The sequence below is a fragment of the Erpetoichthys calabaricus genome, chromosome 17 (genome assembly GCF_900747795.2).
Source record: "Erpetoichthys calabaricus chromosome 17, fErpCal1.3, whole genome shotgun sequence".
Classification (NCBI taxonomy): domain Eukaryota; kingdom Metazoa; phylum Chordata; class Cladistia; order Polypteriformes; family Polypteridae; genus Erpetoichthys; species Erpetoichthys calabaricus.
In genome coordinates this window covers 48,664,699-48,688,611 of record NC_041410.2, presented here as the reverse complement: position 1 = coordinate 48,688,611, position 23,913 = coordinate 48,664,699, and the positions used below count along the sequence as shown (strand labels likewise).

At 38.5% G+C, this 23,913-nt stretch overlaps 1 protein-coding gene and 1 non-coding gene across 2 annotated transcripts in view; one reads left to right on the top strand and one right to left on the bottom strand.

Moving 5' to 3' along the window:
• slc24a1 (solute carrier family 24 member 1) overlaps positions 1-23,913 on the bottom strand; it is a 201,610-nt gene that overhangs the window by 75,862 nt on the left and 101,835 nt on the right. The gene's annotated exons all lie outside the window — the stretch shown is intronic.
• trnaq-cug (transfer RNA glutamine (anticodon CUG)) lies at positions 9,897-9,968 on the top strand. Its single transcript has one exon. It is a non-coding gene; the product is annotated as a tRNA-Gln (tRNA).

Genomic DNA, 23,913 nt, shown 5'->3' with positions numbered 1-23,913 from the left:
GCCAGGTTACGCTTGTGGTTGATGAGGAAGTCGCCTTACATCCGCCACGTGCCCTCTTTCTGTTCCCAGAAGCTGATCATAGAATGGTTTTAATAGTTTACTTTCGAATAATGCAAAGAGTATGCGACACGTGTTTCTCCTTAATTCTGGGCTCATCAGGCATACACACTCACTGCATCCCCTCTCAAGAATCGAATATCGTCAGCGCCAGAGTTGAAGCCCCTAACGTTGCGGTCAGCAAGTGGGCTAACATCCACCATGTGCCGTCTTTCAGTTGCGAGAAGCAGATCATAGAATGGTTGAAACTGTTGCCCCTAACGTTGCGCTACGGCGTGTGGTTCGTTTATACCTCGTGTCTTCTCATTAAACTTTTATCTCGCGAATATGTTATTGCAATCCGCAGCGGGAGCGTTTCTATAAACTTAATTTAAACTTACGTTTTACACCGTGCTTTGTTTCCCTTATGAACATGCTTGTATGCTTCACTCGCTCCCTTCTCAATTGTTTAATGAATTTTTTGTTCTTCGCTGTTTGCGGCTCCTCCTTCATTTGTCCCTACTGCGTTCACAGTTTTTTCACCTGATTACGTGTGAGGCGTGATGACGTGACACTCAACTCCTCCTCCCACGGCCATCGAGCTGCCGTCCATTACAGTATATTGTGAAAAAAGAGGTTCCAGTTATGACCATTACGTGTTGAATTTCGAAATTAAACCTGCCTAACTTTTGTAAGTAAGCTGTAAGGAATGAGCCTGCCAAATTTCAGCCTTCCACCTACACGGGAAGTTGGAGAATTAGTGATGAGTGAGTCAGTCAGTCAGTCAGGGCTTTGCCTTTTATTATTATAGATCATTTTAGTTTATTCAAATACATCTGAGCGCCTGAAAAAGGGGGGGGGGCACATGTATAAAAATATCTGTCTTTACTAAATGGTCCATACAATGTTTATGTTAAGCACCTTAAATTCAAACTGCAAGTCTACACTTCATTCACATCTTGATTGCTTCATTTCAAATCCACTGTGGTGGAGTACAGAACCAAAATTATGAAAATTGTATCACTGTCCAAATATTTATGGACCCAATTATATATATGTGAAGTCTGCTGCATTCCCCCAAGCTGCAGGTTTGTTTGCTTCAAGTAAAGGGCATTTATTTGCTTAAAAAAAGAGAAAGGAAAAAAAGAATTTTCTGGCTCCCATTAAAAGATACTGAATATGCCTATTTTTGACATGCCAATTACCTACTACAGTACGTTGTGTTTTACAAATTTAATTGATTGTGCAATATTAAATGAAATAGTAATTATTCTATTTATCTATGTACTATAGCTTTGTTCTCCCTTAGTTATTTTGCTGGTTAGTTTTGTTATTTATATTCTCATCTCAACTTACTTGCTTATTACAGATTCAAATAATCAAATTAATGCTGCAAGAGCTTATCCTGGTTTTCATTTATCAAATTACCAATATTTCTTTTGATGATTTAATGTAGTTAGTTAGCCATGCTTCTGTAATCCTCAATTCTGCATCCCTGACTGTTAATAAAGCTTCCTCCACTTCTCTCTATCCTGGGCCACTACCTCCAAGTTTCTTCACCCTGATCCTCTGTCACCATATTTCTTTACCACTGTCTTGGTCTTCCTGCTCTTGTCCTTCCTACTGGAAACTATCTTTTCACTCTTTTTGCTGCCCTTGAGTCGTCCATTTCAGAAGGCAATCATATGAAACTGGTGCCAAACGTGAAGAGCAAGCACAAAGATGTGTTGGCCAGACTGCTGCAAAAACTCCCAATGTTTTTTTTTGTGCCATATTCTGTTCACACATGAATTTAATGGTGCGAGATGCAGCCAGAAACTCGAGAGATGCTACTGCCTTCTTTGGACATCAGCAAAAGCTTTAAAGCTTCTTTTCAGGTGCATCTCAAAAGTTGACTATCTTGATGAAACATGTAAATATCACAATACATTATTGCATTGTGCTAGTCAGGTCCCCAGAGTGAAACCTTGCCTAGGATCCAAAATGGTTAGGGAAAGCCCTGCTCCCAGGTACCTGCAGATTAAATGTGTGCAATAGCTGACAGTGGTAATGGTAAGGAAAAGGGGATAAAAAGATAACACATTACAAAACATAGACAAACCAAAAGAAAAGGAGTGAGGACAATGACATAAACAAAGCAAAACATTAAAAACAACAGAAGAAACCTGAGCTCCTAATACTGACACTAGCTGGTTGTATTATTGTGAAGTTTGTGAGACTTACTAGGTACGTTTAACAGGTTCATCTACTTCTGCTCTTAAAGATTAACACACACAGATACACACACATTCACATAGATCCTATCCAGACAAGGTCTGGAGTGATGCTCATTGTCAGTCACCTCACAATATTCTGGTAAGAATTATTTACAGAGACTCACTCAGGGCTGTCTTACCAGCATCACAGACCCCGGGCAAAGTAGTGCGCTGGAGCCCCTGTTTTCATAGCAAAACAGAAACATATGTAGGCATCAGAAACATTGTGGGCCCCCCGGCCAGTGCCCATTGTGCACATGCATTAAGACGGCCCTGGTAGCACCAGCACTAACAAACATGCAGGTGCTATTGTGACACACATAAAAGCACAACTCTTTTGATTATATGCCACTTATCAACCAAACAATGTCTTATTTTTACCAAAGTTGTTCTAATTATTGAGGAGCAACCTCAATAGCCTTGATAAACCCAAAGGGCAAGAAACTAGTGATCTTCCCTGCACTTGGTGTCCTGATAAAAGAAAAAGTGCAGAAAATATAAAAGCAGCATTGTATTTATTATTCCGTCTAACAATACCAAATAGAAGAAAATAAAATAGATAGAAAAGTCTAAATATAAACAATCTTAGAAAAGCTTACTGAAAATCAGAAATGTCAAGGAGTGGAGGTTGTCCTGGATGGCTTTTGAATTAGCGATCTATGTTCTTCATAGATTATGTTCTCCAGCATCCAGATGAAACAGTCACATGTGTCTCGATCTCTGACGTTGCTTTCTTTGTTGCCCTCCTGTCATTTTTTTTGGGTCATATTTATGTTCAAATGCATATATGGCATTTCGGGACATGTGACACTGCACACATTTATTGGCAGTCTTGTTCTGATGACGAATGACTCTGATCAAAGTGTTTGATGTTTTAAGTACCTCCATACTTCCTCCTTTCTCAAGCTGTAAAATAATTCTGTAATTCTTAGTCTGATGCCATCTATCCGTTTCCAGGTTATAAACTAATTAAAACAATTTCTGTGGATCTGTACTTATTTTTTATTTCTGATGCGGCCATGACAGATTGGCCATCAAACGTTATGAAGAGGATCACTTGTGATCTGTTTATTCAATTTTTGACACCCTTTGCACACCAATCCTACTTGGAAGTGTGGGATGTCTCTCTGTCTCTCTCTCTGAATTGACTTTTCTCAGATTTCTTTCATTTTCTTTCCTAAAAGGTCTTTTTAGGGAGTCAAGGCTGAGGCCTGTTAAAGCCTTTTGAAGCATCCCTTGTGTGATTTGGGCTATACAATAAATAAATTGTTGTTGTAAAATCAATTTGATTATCACACGCTTAACAATAAACATCCATTATTAAGCCTGTTTAATCTCCGGGTGTAATGTAAGAACCAAGCCTGGATGGACCCCAATTGATTGCAGGGCACATCCACACTCACTCATACAGGCCCAATTTATAAGGTCATTATAGGTTCTTTATATTTACAATGATCAATTAATCTAACACACTCGTGTTTGAGATATGGAGGAAAACAGCACCATCCAGGTAAAAACCCAACATGAACAGACAGCATCAGAAAAAAAATGAAGATGAATCAGTGTTATCAAGAATTAGTTGTAGAGAAGAACATGATAAAAAAGAATGTGTAATGATGAAGAACAAAACAGCCCAAATGATAGCCTTGAGGAGGCAGAGGGAGAATAATTTTTATAAAATCCCTTATTTTACTTATACAACTCTCTTTGGTGGATCTGCTTCTGATTATAATGAAAATAGTAAGCAGGGTAGTGTGACATTATGTTGGTTTTATGGTGGTTGTAAAAATAAGAATGTTATTTGCAAAACTGTAATGGGAAAGTATAGAAGGGATAAAACCATATGGAACTACTCTTTCATTAGCTTTGATATTCTTAGATAAAACTATTAATGTAGCTGGAGAAAAACACCAAACAATCAGGTCACTTAAAGAAGATAAACGTAAACTGCAAGAGCTCTGCTATTACATGAACACAGTTAAAGAGATAAAGAAATGTAATCTATGAGGGACAGAAAGTAAGGTGTGTAGATTTTTTAAACTGTTGACTTAGCAGTGTGGCAAAGACTGCTCCTTTTATAAAAAAAAATAATAACATAAGGATAGGCATCTAAATTAAAAAAAACATTTATAAAATGGACATAATCTGCCAGACTGTCCAAAACAAACTAAAAAAGCTTGCATGGCAGTTTGAAATCTACAGGGACTGGGCAGAGCAGGACTGGATTAACCATTAATCAAAATAAGCACATGCTTAGGGCATCAAGGGAACAGGGGGCACCACAGAAATTTTCCATTGGCAAATTTACCGTGGACCATATGGTGCAAAACTGCAAATGATGCAGCTGGACCAAGTTCCACAAAAAAGAGCCACCATGTTAAATGAAAAAATTACATTATATATATATATATATATATATATATATATATATATATATATATATATATATGTACACACACACACTTACATTTACTTATTTGCTTAGCAGACACTTTTATCTAATGCAACTTACAAAAGAGGTAAACAATTTAGTAACATTAGGCTAGGGCCTGTTTGTTCAGAAAGTATATACATTATATACAACATGTTCATCAAGCATATATATATATATTGTGGTGCCCGGCGGGTGTCCATGCCCGGCCGGGACGCCTAGGAGGAGTGGAGGAGGGCTTGTGCCTCCTCCAGGACACGAGGGGGCGTCCTCCCTGGTGGCTTTGGCATATATATATATATATATATATATATATATATATATATATATATATATATATATATATATATACATACATATATATATATATATATACATATATATATATATATATATATATATATATATAATAAAAATACTAATACAATAGTAATGACAGAGGTTAATGATATATATTATGCTTGAAACTAAAACAAAATTGCAATCTGGTAACTGCTACACGGTCCACCAAGGCTTATGTGATCATTCTTGCTCAGACATCCACTGAGAGTGAGTACAGCTCATATACATGGGGGCACCAAAATGTTGTAAGGGCTTAGGGCTTCTAAAGGTCTTAATCCGGCCCTGGGGCAGAGGCACATTACAGCTGAACACCAAAGATGCCCAAACAAAACTGTAAATTTAAAGACTAATTAAAAATAAACATCTCTGTTTTTGGACCTGACAAAACAAACATGAAGCTGAATGTGCTGTCTGTAAAGCTGGCATGTGTACCTAGCAATAAAGGTGCTAGATACTTGGAACCTGATGTTTGCTCTACAAAGCACAAATGCTGCTGCAGAAAAGGTGACAGACTGTTTCGTGAGACCAGGTGAAGAATGTTGGGACTGCAGCTGAGGGAGTCTGGCCATTTCAAACGGTCACAGATCAATGAAGAGGAAGTATGCATGTGGTTGTGTTACAGCCATGCTTAAATTGTGTCGTTATGTTTCAAAATGCTTTCATTAAAGCTGAACATTTGAGGACTTCTCTGTTTTATGATGAATGCAACTGTCTTTAATTTTTTCCTCAAATGTCACGACTACTGCTGTTACATGAAAATAAATTTTTTTAAAATAGGGTTATATATTGTTTTTCCTTTGTGCCATTATGAAAGAAAAATAACAACCATGTAGCTGTTTAAAATTTTACAAAGAAGTTTAAATTGATTGATTTTTTGCCTGTGGTGGGCTGTCGCCCTGCCTGGGGTTTGTTTCCTGCCTTGCGCCCTGTGTTGGCTGGGATTGGCTCCAGCAGACCCCTGTGACCCTGTAGTTAGGATATAGCGGCTTGGATAATGGTTGGTTGGTTGATTTTTCGCAGTAGATAAAGTAATAATGATTAATTACTCTGCACGCATGTGTGCTGTGATGATTATCTCCCATGCCCCCATTATTCAGCCTTGTTCTTTCCATTTTTTAAGCCAAAACATAATCACTTTACCTGGAGAATGAGTGAGAAATTACAATTTAAAGTGCATTAGAAATAAAGAATAGACAAAGCCACTATTGAAAAAAAATGGTTGGCCTATGGTTAACTTGCTTTATTGTGACAAAAATGTATGGTTTAGCTGCATGAAAGTGTAAAAGGTTTCTTTGCTAAGGTGGATGGAATCCTTTTTAGGAAAAAGAACAAGATGGACGCAGATTTCTGTTTAAAAAAAGCTGTATCCTCTGCAGCTGCTAGCACATGGCTGGGCCAAATCAAAACAAAAACAATCTTGCTTCCTCTAACATATCATCCCAGATATTGAATGCTTAACTTTATAAACACTACTTTCTAACACATTACAACTTAACAGGGACATGAATGTTACAAGACTAAATGTAGGTATATACATGTCCCCATTCTAATATAATGAACATTTACCCCTCTAGTTTAATCCTTCAGTGACAACATAACCTTAAAAAAGCAGATGGGTTATAATGAGCTCTGGGTCCACAGCACAGGCAGACATACTTATCAGGTGAGGGGTCTGGAATACCTGGACAAGGACACCTCAGTTGGAAGTGTCTCCCGGCTGCTGAAGCCCATCGGCTTCGAGGCCATGGTTTGGACCCTGCACTTAGCTTGTGTAGAGCCAAAGAAATCATGTGGTCCCAGGTGAGGCAGAGCTGGGTGGCTTGCAAGAAGGGATATTGGAGTGTCTGGACCTGAGTGGCAGGCAGAAACAGCGCTGAAGATGCTACTCACCAGGAACCGGTGTTAAGAGGCTAACTCCACTTCTCTGTCTCTTGCACCCCAGGGTCGTTACAGGGTCTGTATAGACCAGGGGTCTCCAACTCCAGTCCTGGAGAGCTACTGTGGCTGCAGGTTTTCATTCTTTTTTTTTTTTTGTTATTTCGCCTTATACAATTTCTTGTATTAGGAATTTGTTAGTTTTCGCATAACCCTTGGGGTCAGAGCGCAGGGTCAGCCATTGTACAGCGCCCCTGGAGCAATTAAGGTTAAGGGTCATGCTCAAGGGCCCAGCAGAGTAGGATCTCTTTTGGCAATGATGGGGATTTGAACCAGCAACCTTCTGGATACCAGCACATATCCTTAGCCTCAGAGCCACCACTCTGGCCTTTTCTTAATTAGTGACCTGTTTTTGCTGCTAATTAACTCTTTGCCTTAATTATAATTGATGCACAACTTAACACTTAGGCCCCTTAATTATTTCTTTTTTCCAACGGGCGGCATGGTGGCGCAGTGGGTAGCGCTGCTGCCTCGCAGTTGGGAGATCTGGGTTGGCTTCCCGGGTCCGCCCTGCGTGGAGTTTGCATGTTCTCCCCGTGTCTGCGGGGGTTTCCTCCCACAGTCCAAAGACATGCTGGTTAGGTGGATTGGCGATTCTAAATTGGCCCTAGTGTGTGCTTGGTGTGTGGGTGTGTTTGTACCCTGCCCGGGATTGGTTCCTGCCCTGTGTTGGCTGGGATTGGCTCCAGCAGACCCCCGTGACCCTGTGTTCGGATTCAGCGGATTGGACAATGGATGGAAAATGAACCAACACATAAACATCAAGCTGTCTCCATCACACAATAACTGGAAATGAAGAAAGGTGAAGGCCTCAGTAATGTTGATCTGCTCAGGTCCACAAAACATTTTGACAGAGTGAGCGCCATGGAATTAAATAACTGGTTTAATCAGCAACAAGAATTGCCTTCAAATTAAGAAACTGAATGAAGTGAAGTTGGTTGGAGTTTGAGTTGTTCATCTCTTGGCTCACTTCATATCAAATTTATGTTTAGGTGCCATTTAACGAGAAAACAATCAATTCAGTGGTCAGAGTCTCAAGAAAAGTCAATTAAAATAAAGGGAAATAGTTAATTAACAACAAAAACTGGTCACTAATTAAGAAAAGAGTTGCAGCCACAGTAGCTCTCCAGGACCGGAGTTGGAGACTCCTGATCTAGCCAGTTATCACAAAAGGAAGCTGGAGAGAGAAAACACCAAAAATGTGTTTTAATAGCATTCACTGGTGATAGTGTGGTGTTTTCGTACAATAAAAATTTAATACGATGGTAGAATGCGTCGATGCTTAATTAGAAAGCGGGGTGAAAAGTTTAGAAACATTAGAACAACGCCGTGCCTCAGTGTTTATGTCTACAACAATCCAGTTATACAGCCAAGTTCAGTTCGCGCAAGTGGAGATTGCAAGCTCTGCCATGTGCGTGTGAAGGTGTGTGCGCGTTTTTCTCTTGGGGCTGCGATTTTCCTCGTTTCAGAGACTTACTTAGGATGATCGACGACTTAAAACCGGCTTGACGTTGAAGGACGGTTTCGGTCTAGTGCAAAATGTTCGTGAGTGGACTGATAAAAATGTGAATGATCAATTATATACTAGTCCTACTAGTACATTAACTGCATATGTAAAGGAAATAAAAAACTGTATTGGCGACGAAGACAAACGGTTGCAGAAATAAACTCATCCATGTGACTCGAAAAATTATATAATAACTTAATTGAAGCATGAGCAACTGCTGATTTTTATGGCTATTCTGGGGCTTATGTGGTATTTTATGAACCGATTATTTCGAGAAGAAAACGAAGAAATTATTTAGCAGATCGAGTAAAACTCGCAGTGGCAAGCAGGATGGAATGGGGCGGGTATCTTTGGAGCGAGTACAGTATCTCCGACCCGCCCTCATCTAACCCCGCCAATGAGGATAACGTTATATGGGCGGGACTGAAAGCATAACCCTGCCCCGTCTATCCATTCCCCTAAGTGTCCGAAAGCCTAGCCCCGCCCTTTTATGTTAACGCCCCCTGAGCTCCGTCCGCCTCATCTCACGTCCAGCTGCGGGGATACTTCGTCTGGTAGTGCAACGTACGAGAACATTATGTGGGGATGGGAAAACGGGATGCTTTCAAAAAAGAGAACAGGTTAAGGAATTAATAACTTATGGTTTACATTGGGAACTGACAGGAAAAGACAATGTATATAGAAAAAAACGTGGTATGAACAGCCTGTACGAAGGAGTAAGACAAGGCTATATGTGAATATAGAAATATGGATTACAAGATCACCAGATGTAGTTCTGCATTATGTACAAGCCCATTTAACTTTCACAACCGCCTATTCAAATTTAGAGCTGAAGTGGGTCAGGCTTTAAAAAGTGTATTTCGTTCAGCTGCTCTTGGAAAAAAAAACGACCCACGGGCTAAATGCACAAAGTAACGTTATTTCAACATAACCAGTTTGTTGCTGTTTTCTACGTTGCATTCGATGCTGTTGAGACGGCGAATAGCTAACTCAATAAACGCACTGAAGACTGCGTTAAAATTTCTAAAATAAACGTTAATTAGAAGAATCATAGAACGTAGGCAGAAAAGTGACACGTATGCTTCCTTCTTCTTTCGGCTGCTTCCATTTGGGTGTCGCCACAGCGGATCATTGATATCCATCTATCGAAGTCTTTTACATCATTTTCTGCCACACCGACTGCCTTCATGTCCTCCCTCACCGCAGCCATAAAACTCAAGTTTGGCCTTCCAATACAGTATCCGTGAATATTAAATTCGCGTATGATTCTATTTTCTGACGCAGTATGCCCGATCCTAGGGAATTTACCATACAAAAAATACACGCAATTTAATTACGGACAATACGCTACTCTCATTTTGTAGAAAAAATAGCACCATTCACGAACAGTGGTTCCATGGTGTAATGGTTAGCACTCTGGACTCTGAATCCAGCGATCCGAGTTCAAATCTCGGTGGAACCTGCGGGTTTATATTTTTTGTGTGCTCGTTTTCGGCTCAGTGTATTTGTAGTTAATCCGAACACGCATTAATCCACAAATACGAGATTCAAGATTATCTCTTCAAATATATGCACAACAGAGGCCTTTATTGGCACATCAAGTAAAACATATAACACATGGGGCATACTAATAGAGGCAAAACATGTATATACTATATACCTAAAATATAAGATTTCTTCAGTATTATTTACTTTTTCTAAAGCAAAAATTAAACTATACATATAATGTCTATAGTATATTGAAAATTAGTGGAACAATTAAACGTATAATTGATCACGAATTATAAAGTGTCTAGTAATTTTTTTTCCATTAGAGGGCAGTATACTTTGAAGATGTTTAAATCAAATACTGTACGGTGATCAATCCTTTACGACATACTAACATCTTCATTAACGTGGGTCAAGATTCATTTGCTCATGTACTGCAATAAAGGTACATATGGTGAGGCACGGCGGGAAAATACACTAAAAAGAGCCCATCGTTTCACATCACCTTTAAGTGATAACTGATAGTCGTTTACTTTTCGGCTTCTAGCTCAATGATACATAATGGAGTCGAGGCGCACGGAATTCTTCGCATTAATGACGTTTCAAAAGGAAAGTTTTATCTTACCTGTAGGAACCTTTATTTATCATCCGACAAAAGTAAAAATAATTTCCAACTTACAGCATTTAAATACAATCATTCTGGAAAAAGCTGCCCAACTTGGCCATCGCAGAACGCTTGTTGAAACCAAGCGTCCTGATCGAAATGGGTCAGTTGTGTTAATGTCGCTATTTATTTATATTAATGTGCTTATGATTTTGATGTGAAAGGAAATTTCTTATATAAATTGGTGTATATAATATAAACTCAAAAGTATTGTGGTAACTAGTACCTCGTTTATATCTGGATACTGGTCAGCATGAATGGCTCCTGGGATCGGCTCCTCCAGCTGGCACTCTATATTGGAGTTGGTTCTGAATAAATATGAATAGTGAATGCCAAAATGCTGGGTAGTGAATGTCCGTATATTTGGGACTGTACTGGCATCCCATTCAGAGATGGTTTCTGTCTTCAGCCAAATGCTATGGCTTTGCTGGGAGGGTCCAAGGCATGCTGCTAGATTTATGAATTATTTAGTCCAATGTGTGTGTGTGTGACATAGAGTTTTTGTGTGTATGCTGTTGTAACAGTCCCAGTTCTACTGAACCAAGCATGCAGTCCTCAGTCTCAACATGATCCAACATAAAACAAAAGTAATCCTTTTGTCTTAGCCCAACATCCTGGTTTTAAGGCAACATTCCAGTCGTCACAAATTCCTAAAGGATTCCTTATTGTGTTTCCATAGATGGCCTCCAAGACAGTTGGTGTAGCTACAGGAAAAAGATCATATGCTTCATACAGATAGTATCCCTAATAGGAAAACTCATAGAACACAGGTGTCAGACATGGAGACATTCATCTGGTTATGACCCGGAAACCCCTACAACTGTTCACAGCCAGCCTTTACAGCCCATGTAGAAGACATTCATCTCATTTCCCTTAACTAGATGCAGCCAGCCTTCATTACATAATGCACTGCCAACTGGGCGTGCAATCTGCAGCACTGTATGTGCCCTGCAATAGACTGCCATTCTGTCCAAGGCTGGTTCTTACAGCGTATCAGGCTTAGAAAATTATAAATCAGACTATTTAGATTTTAAAATGTTTAAAAATTCTAAGTAAACCTGTAAGCCAACAACCTTAAAATCATTCTACATACAACTACAAAGTCTGATAACATGTTTCAAAAACTTTATGCCACTTGTAATCTTCAGAAATTGGTCACAAGTGTCCATAAAATAAACACAAAAATTTAAAAGTTTAAATTCTGGATTAAAGTTATATCTAAAAGCTCTCCATATTATAAATAAAATTAAGTGAAATCCAAACTAGCCTATGTCAACTTTGGCATATTTTAAAAAAAAAAAGTTTTTCACAAAGATTGAGATTTACAAGCAAGGAACAGGGCATCGTGTCAGGAGTGGGTCACAGTGTCATGTTTCCTATATTCAGGTTGAGGCAATAATAAATAATAAAGCCTTCTTATGAGAAAAATAGATTTTAATTTTTACAATGTATGTTTCAGGAGTGAATTGTGGGATGCCCTCAATTAACAAGCAAATGACAAAAATACAATGCATTCAGGAAAGCAGCCTCCACCCAGCAGTGTAGTAAAAGATGGTTTAAAAAGACCTGTGACGCACTTTCTGAGCTAACAGTTGGCTCCAAAATGATAAAAGATAATAACAAATACTAATTGGTGAACTAGCAGTTATCACAAACCATGTGCAGTGTGTAGCCCCATAGCGATGGTGTTGTGCAGACAAAAGATGCATCCAGAGTGCTGGTTCCTAAAAGCACAGAGAAATCACAGAGCATGTTGGTCAGACATACAAGTAAAAATGTCACCGTATTCTGTATACATGACAATACTACTGCTACAGCTATACTCCCAGTAAAGACTTTCTTCACAGTATATTTAAACCTTGTAATATACTTAGATTTTTTTTTGTAAGAAAGTATGCAGTGTCCTCCATAACATTTCTCCTTGATTTACCCCTCTGCTTCACAGTTTAAAATTACAAATCAAACAATTCAGACATGATTAAAGTACACATTGCAGACTTTAATTTAAGGGGATTTGCATACATTTTGGTCACACAACACTTTTTCCACATGGTCTCATTTCAGGCCACTATAATGTTTGGGACACGGCAATGGCAGGTCTATTAAAGCCGACATATTTAGGACTTTGTCTCATAGCTCTTATATGCAATGACCGCTCGAAGTCTCCGATTAAGTGACATCACCAGGTACTGAGGGTCTTCTCTGGTGTTGTTCTGCCAAGCCTCTAATGTGGCTATCTTCAGCTCCTGCTTTTTTCGGGGGCTTGTCCCCTTAAGTTTTCTCTTCAGCATATGGAAGGCCTGCTCAGTTGGATTGAAATCAGGTGACTGGATTGGCCATTGAGGAACTATTTTTTTGCTTTGATAAACTCCTGTGTTTTCTCAGCAGTATGTTTGGATCATCATCTTATTGTATAACGAATAGACTTCCAATGAGTTTGGAGGCATTTACTGGAACCTGGGCAGATCAGACGTTTCTCTACACTGCAGAATTCATTGTGCCACTGCAGTCAGCAGTTCCATCATTAATAAAGAGAAGTGTGCCAGGACCTGTGGCAGCCATACATGCACAAGCTATAACACCCCCACCACCATGTTCGGATCTTAGGCAGTTCCTTTTGGTCTCCACACTTTGCTCTTACCATCACTCTGATCAGGTTTATCTTTGACTCATCTGTCCACAGGACCTTTTCCCAGAATTCTATAGGCTCTTCTAAGTCCTTTTTCACAAACTGTAATCTGGCCATCCTGTTTATGTAGCTAACTAGTGGTATGCATGCATCTTGCAGTGTGGCATCTGTATTTCTGTTATTGAAGACTTCTGCAGATTGTCATCTCTGATACGTCCACAACTGCCTCCTGAAGACTGTTTCTGGTCTGTCAGACAGGCATTTAATGTTTTTTCTTTACCATAGTGAGAATTCCTTGGCCTACATTGACTTTCATTGGCACAGCTCTTGTCCTCATGTTGAACAATGGCAACTACAGATTCCAAAGTGTAGAAGCAAGCCAAGGTATTTTATGAAGCCATAAAACACACCTGAGGAATCACAAACACTTGACACCAATTGCCCCAAACATTATGGTGCCCTGCAATGGGGGACCCATGTATAAAATGTGCTGTTATTTCTACATGGTGTGACTGAAATGTATGCAAATCCCCTTAAACTAAAATCTGCAATGTGCAGTTGAATCAAGTCTGAATTGTTTGATTTGTAATTTTAAACTGTGGGGTAGAGGGGTAAATTAAGGAAAAATGTGTGTTTGTCCCAAACATAATGGAGGGCAGGTGTATTGATTTGATTGATTCAGTTTATAAAATAGAAGTCACCCTGCACTTTCACCAATACTCAGCTTTTATATGCCAATGACTAGCCATACATTGAGTATCTGCATATTTGACTGAGCATTTTAACTTTATTTGTATTGGATTTGCTAGATACAATTAAAACTGAAGGCTTGATTGATAACATTTAAGTGCTGGCTCCTTTATTTACAGACACTGGGCCATTAACCTTATGGCTTTTGTGTCTACTCTCCTGTTCTGGCTACAGTCATCCAATTGAGCTCCATCCATTTGAATATGTCTTCATGTCTACCGACTATTAAACCTGGCATTATCGATTCTGTCAGTGAACAAAACAATTAATCAACTCCATGAGCACAGGGCCTTAACACCCTTCTAGCCCCACTCAATCAAAAAGAGTACATACGTGGGTCCTCAAGAGATGGTGAAGATTTGGTGAGCAGTGAAGATGTCTGTCTGTTTTAGTTTGATTTGTTCAGCACAGAGTCAGAGAGGTGCAGGCCAATCTCAGCAGCAATGGGTCCAGGAATTTGAAGAACCAAGATAGAATCGCAGTATCTTGACACCAGACTCTGTACATTAATTTATTTCTGTACAAATGCTAATATGCATGTAATATGCATAATATGCTTATCGGACAAATCAGCATATTAATTCTATTAGACTTTAGTGCAGCATTTGACACTGCCAAGCTTGGTTTTCTACTGACCAAAATGGAAAACAGGCTGGGTACCTCTGGCACTGCCCTCCAGTAGTTTGAGTCCTACCTGACCGATAGGCAAGAGTTTGTTAGTCTTGACCACAGCAAGTCCAGCTCAGTGCCAGTCACACAAGGAGTCCCTCAAGGGTCTGTCCTTGGCCCTCTGCTGTTCAGTATCTACATGCCTGGCTATAATATTTGTAGTTTTGGGCTGGGCTATCATTTTTATGCAGTTGCTACTCAGGTCTCTTTAACTGTTGAAAATGGATGTTGTTCAAAGTTGGCTCAGTTCATAACTTTGCTTCAGTACAATTAAAAATGGATGGAACATAACTGCTTAATATTAAACTGCAACAAAACCAAAGTCAAGCTAATTGGTATTAAAGATCAACTTAAGACAATGAGCTCCTTTAAAATCATCCTATCTTCCTCTTCTGCAAGGAATCTTGGTACCTTTTTTAATTCCCCCCCCCCCCCCCCCTTCTTATTCTGCTTGCATAAATCACAATTAATAAACTTTCGTATTTCCACCTCTGTAACATATCCCATGTTCACTTACTCCTTTCCTTTTCTGATGCTGAGAAACTTTCCCATGCTTTTATTACATCCTGCATTGACTACTGCAGCTCCCTGCTGGCAGGTGCCCCTTGTAATCTTTTATTACAGCTCCAGTTGGTCCAAAACTCTACTGCAAGAGTCCATGCACAGACCTGCAAGAGCCAGCATATCATACCCATCCCGATTCACCTTCACTGGCTCCCTGTATCCTATAGAATTGAGTATAAAATTATATTACTAACCTATTAGGTTTTAAATGGCATTGTATTGGACAACATCAGTAACCTCCACCATCACTATACTCCTGTTCGCTCATTAAGGTCCACTGATTCTGGCAAACTTGTTGTGTCCCATACTAGCCTGCACTCTATGGTTGATGGAGCATTCACATCTACAGAACCCAGACCTTGGAATGTCATTTCATTTTTAACCTACCTAATTTTGACCAGGAATGCAAAAGGCTGGAGCCTATTCCAGCAAGGACATGGCACAAGGTAGGAACAAACCCTGCACAGGATACCAATCCATTACAAGGCAAACACACACACACACACACACAAACACACACAAACTAGGGCCAATTTAACGTTGCCAATTCACCTAATCTGCATGTTTTTAGACAGTGAGAAGAAATCTGAGGACCCAGGGGAAACCCACATAGACATGGGGAGAACATGCAAACTCCACACAGGGAGGACCCAGGATGCAAACCCTTGTGTCCTTACTGCAAGGCAGGAGCACGACCACTGCAGCACCATGCCCTCCTCCAGACTTTGGAATATCACGTCATTTTATAAACTGCTTAATCTAGACCAGGGATTGTGGGGGGTGCTGAAGCTAACCCCAGCAAGCATAGGGCGCAAGGCAGGAACAAACCATGGGCTGGGCACCAATCTATTGCAGGGTGAACACCCACACACACAACTAGACTTTGGAATGCCCCTGTCCAAAATTAATTAGATCAGCTGAATCAATTCATTCTTTTAAAAAAAATCTTAAAAGTTATTTGTTCAGGTAGGCATTTAACTTACCCTGACATTCTGACCCCTGTTTGTATCTCAAAATATGGTATTTGTTCAGGGTTTTCTTGAAGTATTTGTATTATATTCAGTTTATTTTGTCTTATTCTAATTCAAAGCTTTGTATTTATCACTATTTTGCATTTTATGCTATTATTTTGTTATCCAATAATGTATATTTAATCTTTTCTCTGCTTTTTTCCCAGTTGTTCATTTTGAATTTCTGTGAAGTGCTTTGGGCATGGCAAAGGTGCTATATAAATAAAATGTTTTATTAATATTATGAATTTTTGTAAATAATGTTATAGTAATTGAATTATCAATGTGCTTTGAACAAAGACTACCATTACGTGTGTTGAGCTGGTTATAAATTTGAATGTAGCTTTAACATTAGCAAAACTGAGTTTTTGTGTCTATTTTAGTGTGTGGTATAAAAAAAGAGCTTGAACAAATGTCAGCTTGTACTTTAGCAGCCTTACACCTTGAAGAAACAGCTTTGTCCTTGTGCTGAAATATTTAATTTTATTTTCTGAATGCTTCACTGCATTCACATTGATCTTCACAGATGCAGTACCATTTATTTTCTTGATATAAAAAATGCAGTTTTACTAGACCATCACAAATAAAACCAATAAATCTACACAATTCAAAATAAAGACACAGATAGATAGATAGATAGATAGATAGATAGATAGATAGATAGATAGATAGATAGATAGATAGATAGATAGATAGATAGATAGATAGATAGACAGACTGACAATAAGCCACTTCACAGGCTTCAAAAATAAAACTATAGAAATGTTACTATCAGTCATTAGTTTGTGAAGCATCTACTGTATTCACTATCCAATGCCATTAGTTTTTTTTAGTATTTAGAGCAAACAGATTCAGGATACATCTCATTGAAAGGATGTATTTATCCACAATTTCTTGGTGTTTAATTTACAATGGGAGGCATGCCATCTATTTCTGTCCAGCTCTTTATAGGGCAACTTATCTCACTGGCTTGCTACATGTACTCTCAGTCAGTATTTGTATATATTTTAGTGAAATAAAATACAACATTCTATTTTTCGGATCCAGTAGCATTTGTATTTACTGTAATGTCTTTGTTTTATTGATCCAGGCTTGCGCTTTGTTTCATTTGCTGGTCAGACTTTCAGAGCTCTGTAGTGAAATAGAAGAATTTAGCCAAGGTTGCCTCTAATCATTGGTTTCCTGTGCTCCTGTCGGAGGATTTTACTGTATTTTAAACAAAATGTTCCTGGTTGGGGATGGATAGTGTCTAGCTGTTCTGCCATCTGTTCTTAGAATACAAAAAGAGCATTAAAAACAATACTTTTTCATACAGTATATTCAATGACACATTGATCCAGCTTCATCATTTTTGTTGCAAAAAACAGATAATCCCATAGATGTAATAACTGGTGGCAATTCTTTTATCCAGAAAGACTTCAATAAAAAAAAAAAACTTCCCGTGGCCAGTGATGAATTTCACATTATTGATTTGGCTATTACAAGAATTTTTGCTACCTGATAATTTTTTTGCTGTACAATAGAGCACAGTAGAAAAGAATGGGGGATTTGGTCAAGTTTGCCTCTGATCAACACCTTCATACACTCTTGTCAGAGGATTTTGCCATATTAAATAAAAAAGTTTCTACACATTCTTTATGCATTTCAGATTATGCCACTTTTCATTTAGGTTTAGGCTTTAACTTAGACATGAAATGCCTTTTTCTTTAGCTCTTCCTTTGTAGTTTTATAATGTCTCATAAATACTGCAGCTAGAAAATACCAGAGACACCTGCTGATCACTAGTAAATTTTATAACTAATTTTTATACATTTTGTGTTACTCTACACTCTAACATCTCCATTGCCACACAGATTTTTATATTCTAGATTGTGATGACTTCACCACTGTTTTCTCCAGAAGGAAACAATCCTCAGGATGTTTTTGCTCAAAATTTTAATTAACCTGGTCCTGTTTTTTGTTTGGAAGGAAACATTTCTCAGGATATTTTTATTCCAGATGGTGATGCCTCCACCCATTTTTTTCCTTCTTTATCCAGAAGGAAACTTTTGCTGTGATGCTTTTGTTTCAGAGGGTGACAAATCTGTCCCTGTTACTTTGTTTGGAGGGTAATAAATTCTTGAATGTTTTTGTGGCAGATTATGTGAGTTTTGCTCCTGTTTTCAGTTCAGACAGACCCATTTTAAAAAGTAAAGGTTTACCATTAGTATGCAGGTTTAATTCATGATATCATTGGTTTTGAATCTGGGCTTGTCAGCCACTTTTACTTCCAAAAGGCTGTGATGTCTTTTGAGTCTAGGCAGCATGTATTACAAGGTACTCCAAGGCAGGCAGATGCTGATGGGTTGGTAATACAGTAGTTATTAAAGGACCTTTCCATTAGGAGAATTGCAAGATGCAGATTTATTCATTCCTTTAGAGTTTTCATGTACTTTATAAATGCGGAATGTTGCAGTTTATTTTCCCCTCATTCACCTCAATTTTGGTGCTCCTCTCAAATAGTTGTAAAAAAGTGGTCTGTCTTAAAGATGTGCCTTAGATGAGAATAGTGTCATGTCATATACTTGAATACACCTTTCATCACACCATCTAAATGCTCAATATCTCTAGTTACACTGTCTAGGTAGAGTTTGTCGCTGGCCACAACTTCATGACAACCGCAATTACCTGCCATATAGGAAGACATCCATGTGCATACTAACTGCCCCAACAAAACTGCGGGAATCTCCCTTGGGGCACAGCATCAACACACTACAATGACACAATCAGAAGCTCCCCTAAGTGTGGCCCCAATTTCTATCATGAGAATGTTTGTGATGAATGTTACTTTATTAGTAAAATTAAATGTAATCAAAGCCATTTTCATAAATCATGAAGAGGATTTACAAGTCTGGAAGTAGCAAAAAGGCCTTAAACAGCAATTTTGAAAGTTGCAATAATAGGACTGTGTTTTTAATTTCTATTATGTGAACTATTTTATTTTTGAAATATTACAATGTGCAATTTGTATTTACTTCTTGTAACATGTGCAGCTTGCATTTATTTGCATTTTATGCACTTTTCACTTATTCTATACAAGAGTTGTATTTATTATAGTGTTTAATTTATATAATATATTTTATCACAAAATTAAAGGATTTGTGTTTATTTAATTCTTCCTGTTGATCTAATTAATTTAGACTTTGCGTAAAATAATGGGTAATAAATTTTACCACATTGGGACTCAAAGGAGAGTGAATTGGAAGGCCCCACACACTCTTAAAAATAAAGGTTCTTCAGAGCGATGCCATAGGGAAACCATTTTTATTTCCAAAAAGACATTTGCACATGAAATGTCCTGCTAGGTAACCCATCATACATCAAAGATTTCAGGATTCTTCTAAATATTAGCAAGTTTTTCAAAGCACAATGTGCGGACATCATATGCAATGAACCCATACCAGAATGAAGTGGTGCTTTGTCAAGCAATCGTTCTTTGAAGAACCTCACAACCGTTATTAGTAAGAGTGGAGAGTTTTTTGCCTAGGGCCCCCAGAATCCCTAGAATCACCTGTGCTCCTCATCCTTTATGTGACAGTGTCAGTAATCTGATACAATCTTTTAATAATCTTGTAAGACACTACCACTACCACAATTTCAAACACATACTGTCCCTGATGCAATTAATCCTTGACTGCCAAAATGGAAATAAAAGGGCTGGGCCGACCACATAGCAGCATTGCACTTTGCTTTTGGAGTATGGTTTGCTCGACAATCACTCTTGAAATTACTGAAACTGCTTAGAATGTTATTCATTTGTACATCGACAGAACCTTTACAGTGGAAGCCAAAATCTTTAGAATAGGTTCTATAACACTCTTAACCATCATGAGCATCACCAGCATTTTTCTGAGGTTTCCACAAATGTAATGTGATATGGCCATGGCTCCACAAACCTGTTGTGGAAAATAAGTCTTTATAGGGGAAGGCCTCTTAAATACAGATACTGTATCTCATTGGTTACAGCTCCAATTGTTGCCTTAATTGCTCTGCTCAAATTGCTTCCTTAACAGATCAGATTACCATACCACTGAGTGTAGCACTGAGGCCAGTGGGAGGTGTTAAGAGTGTCAGGGGCTGGATTCTTCAGCCTCTCTCTACAGACAGATACCACCCACTGAGTGGCCAGCACTGGTGAATAGTTTGGATTTTGAGGAAATTAAAGGGTTGGTATAGGAATGAAGCAATCTTACTTTAAACATGGATTAGCAAAAACTGAGTCGCACAGCTGCAAAAAGGAGACATGTCTGCAAACAAAAGATAGTAATCCATACTGGAAAGAATAAGCAGAAAGGAACAGATGATGACATACTTAGATTTACCTGAAAAATCAAAGCATAAAATCAACAAAACCTATGAAAAAAGTACGAACATGGCTAAAGAAATAACAGGTTCCGGAAAGTAAGAATTCAAGAGAGAGAAAGAATGAGATAAAGAAAGATTTTGACTCAATGACAATATAACATAGTGAAAGAGACCTACTTAAATAAATTATTATTTAAGTAAAAACACTCAAATTTAGGTTATATGAAAAAATAAACATTTTCTGTATGCTATTTATTCAATCAGGATGTTTATAATGTCAGGAATGAATTGAAGATCAGGGGGGTATTTTTCGTACGTGGATTACTCGTTTAGCCGGATGTAATTGTTGACAATTTGGCGTGATCCTGGATCTGTCGGTTTTTTGAAACTCTTGCTGGATGTGTTCTCATAGCAGCACATCCAAATCCTCAAACCTGCTCGGAGCAGGTTTGTTCTATGTAAACAAGGATTAGCTCACACACTTAATCAGTGTCCGTACATGGAATTCATTTAGTCATGACTTCGCCGTTCATGAATGAGCGACCAATTGGTATCGGTACGCAAATTATACGAAGAGAATTCATATAGAGAAGGTTTTGCGCGATCGGCAAGATCCTTTATTGCTCCCGGAGGAAATTCTTTTCGAAAGATACCGCTTTAGCCGAGGGGGAATATTGTACCTCAAAAATTTATTAGGACCTTATATTCGAAGTCAAACTCTGCGAAGTCGGGCTCTCACAACCATACAGACAGTATGCATTGCATTGAGGTTTTTTGCAAGTGGCACTTTTTTTATATACTGTAGGCGATGCGGAAAATCTATCTAAAAGTGCAGTTTGCCAGGCAAGTCATAAAGTCTGTCTGGCTCTGAAATATTTCCTTCGGGTTTTCATAGTGTTTCCTGGACACCTGCGTGTGCAGACAATAAAAGAGGTGTTTCATGCCATTGCAGGTGGGTAATACACAGGCAAAAACACCCACAGTTCCATAAAGAATCTCTCAATCAGCCTAACATTCTCATTACCCAGGATTTCCAAATGTGATTGGGGCACATGGGACTGATCAGAGTGGAGTTTGATTTGGAAAATGTACCTCTCCACCTTATGAATAATCAGACACAGTGTCTTCATCAAATATTTGACCTTTGTCAATATCTCATTGGTCAGACACAGGTTCTAGGGATATGACATTCCCTGCAACTGACCCAACAGAAAAAGAGGGCTATATGGAACATACATATGGCACACATTGAGGACAAAAATATGTAATGACCATCCTTTACCTGAAATGAAGTGACCACTGCATCCTGCCACTGGTTCTGAGGAGGAGCTTCCCCCTGGAATGCCCTCAGAAACAGGGCGATGGGAATTTTGCTAGAGAGCCAACTCTTCTGCAGGGGTTAGGTCTGGACCGCATGGACCTCCACCAGTTTTTTGCTTGTCTGTCTTCTTATTAGCTTTAGAATTCATGTTTTTTATATTATATATGATTCTTTATGTCAACAACTCTTTAAAATAGTTATATACCAATATTAACCAGTTTAAAGTACAGTGCATCTGGAAAGTATTCACAGTGCATCACTTTTTCCACATTTTGTTATGTTACAGCCTTATTCCAAAATGGATTAAATTAATTTTTTTCCTCCGAATTCTACACACAACACCCCATAATGACAACGTGAAAAAAGTTTACTGTACAAATTTGCAGATTTTGCTGAAGGCTTTTTTCTGTGGCCAAAAGAAAGATGAAATCATATGTGAAGAACTGAAACTTTACTTTTGTATTATGAAAGGTGAGGCCAATGTACTTTAAATAATACCTAAAATGTATCTTGTTAAGACATGCTTATATTCTTCTATACATTTTGTGGTCTACCTAGGTAACTCCAGCAGCAATATGAAATTACAAATAAAATACAACACATAACTAGCATGTTAAGGAATATTTGTACACTAATTTTAACAATATCCACCTTAGACAAGTGTCTGTGTGCCTTTGTGTGTGTCCATCCATTTGCTATGCTATATTAGCTATGCTGCTGTCCAACAGATGGCTCATCACAAAGATTAACACTGCTTTTATAAATCCTGTACCAAATAGTATGTAGCAGAGACACTGTGACCACAGAGCTGCAAATGTTATGAGATCTATGTTGATGACTTAAGATTTCAGCCCATCTTAGATGGGTAGCATGACTAGTCATTAAATAAATGGATAGCTACAGTATTTAGATCTGGCAACAAAACAGTTTTTCAACACTATAAAAGATATCTGGATCATCTGTAGTGGAATGGTGGATAGTGTAAATACTTCCGATCCAGGACCTAAGCGATCTATCTTGCAATGCAGTAGGAATTTGGGTCACAATAATGCAACAGTATTGCATCTATCTGAAACTACAGTGCAAACCTTCTAACAATTCAGGTCCAAGCATGTCCTGCAAAATCCAGGAGCTTCATTATTTTCCCTCAATGTGTTCAATATCTAAAACAAAAAATCCAGCAGATGACATTCTCTACATTGTGATTTTAGCAGTAAAAGATTGAAGGCCATTGTGTGCAAAAACAACAAAATATTACTTCTGTGACAAACAAACACACACTGACCTGACTGTGAAAGCATACAAGTTGAATTTCAGGATACTGAAAACATACAATTATGCTGAGAGCACAAAGTTGTAATTTTGATACCATCAGAAGACTTTCCTTATATACTATATATTCCAACTGTATAGGTATCTGCTCAAATTGATAGGCTTTTAACATGTTGCAATGCTAATAACTTGCTAAGTTTCATTTGAATTGACAAATTCATTTTTGAGTTATGCAGTCCACTGACTCACACTGCCAGGTTTCTGGCATTAACAGTGTCACTGAAAAAAAGGTATGAAAACAGGGCTAGGCTTTACTGAGAGCTCTGTCCACACTTCCTTAGACTCTGCTGCCTCCACACATATGAGGTTGACTTCTGTAATGAAGCACTGAGAATGACGTTTTTCTTCACTGATACAGGATAGTAGTAGTTACTAGTTAAAGGCTGTCAGTTCAATTCTGAACCATAGCGACTTGATGGATAAACAATCTGTAAGAAGCTCGATCTTGTGCTAGTTGATTAAGTTCGGCCAAAGTCTTCCTTGTTGTTGCTGTAATGGTGTCAGGCCATCGCATTGCCGGCCTTCCTCGTCACCTTGTTCCCTCTGCTCTGCCAATCATGATATCTTTTTCCAGTGACTGTTGTCTTCTGATGGTATGTCCAAAGTAGGCGAGCCGTAGCTTTGTAATCCATGCTT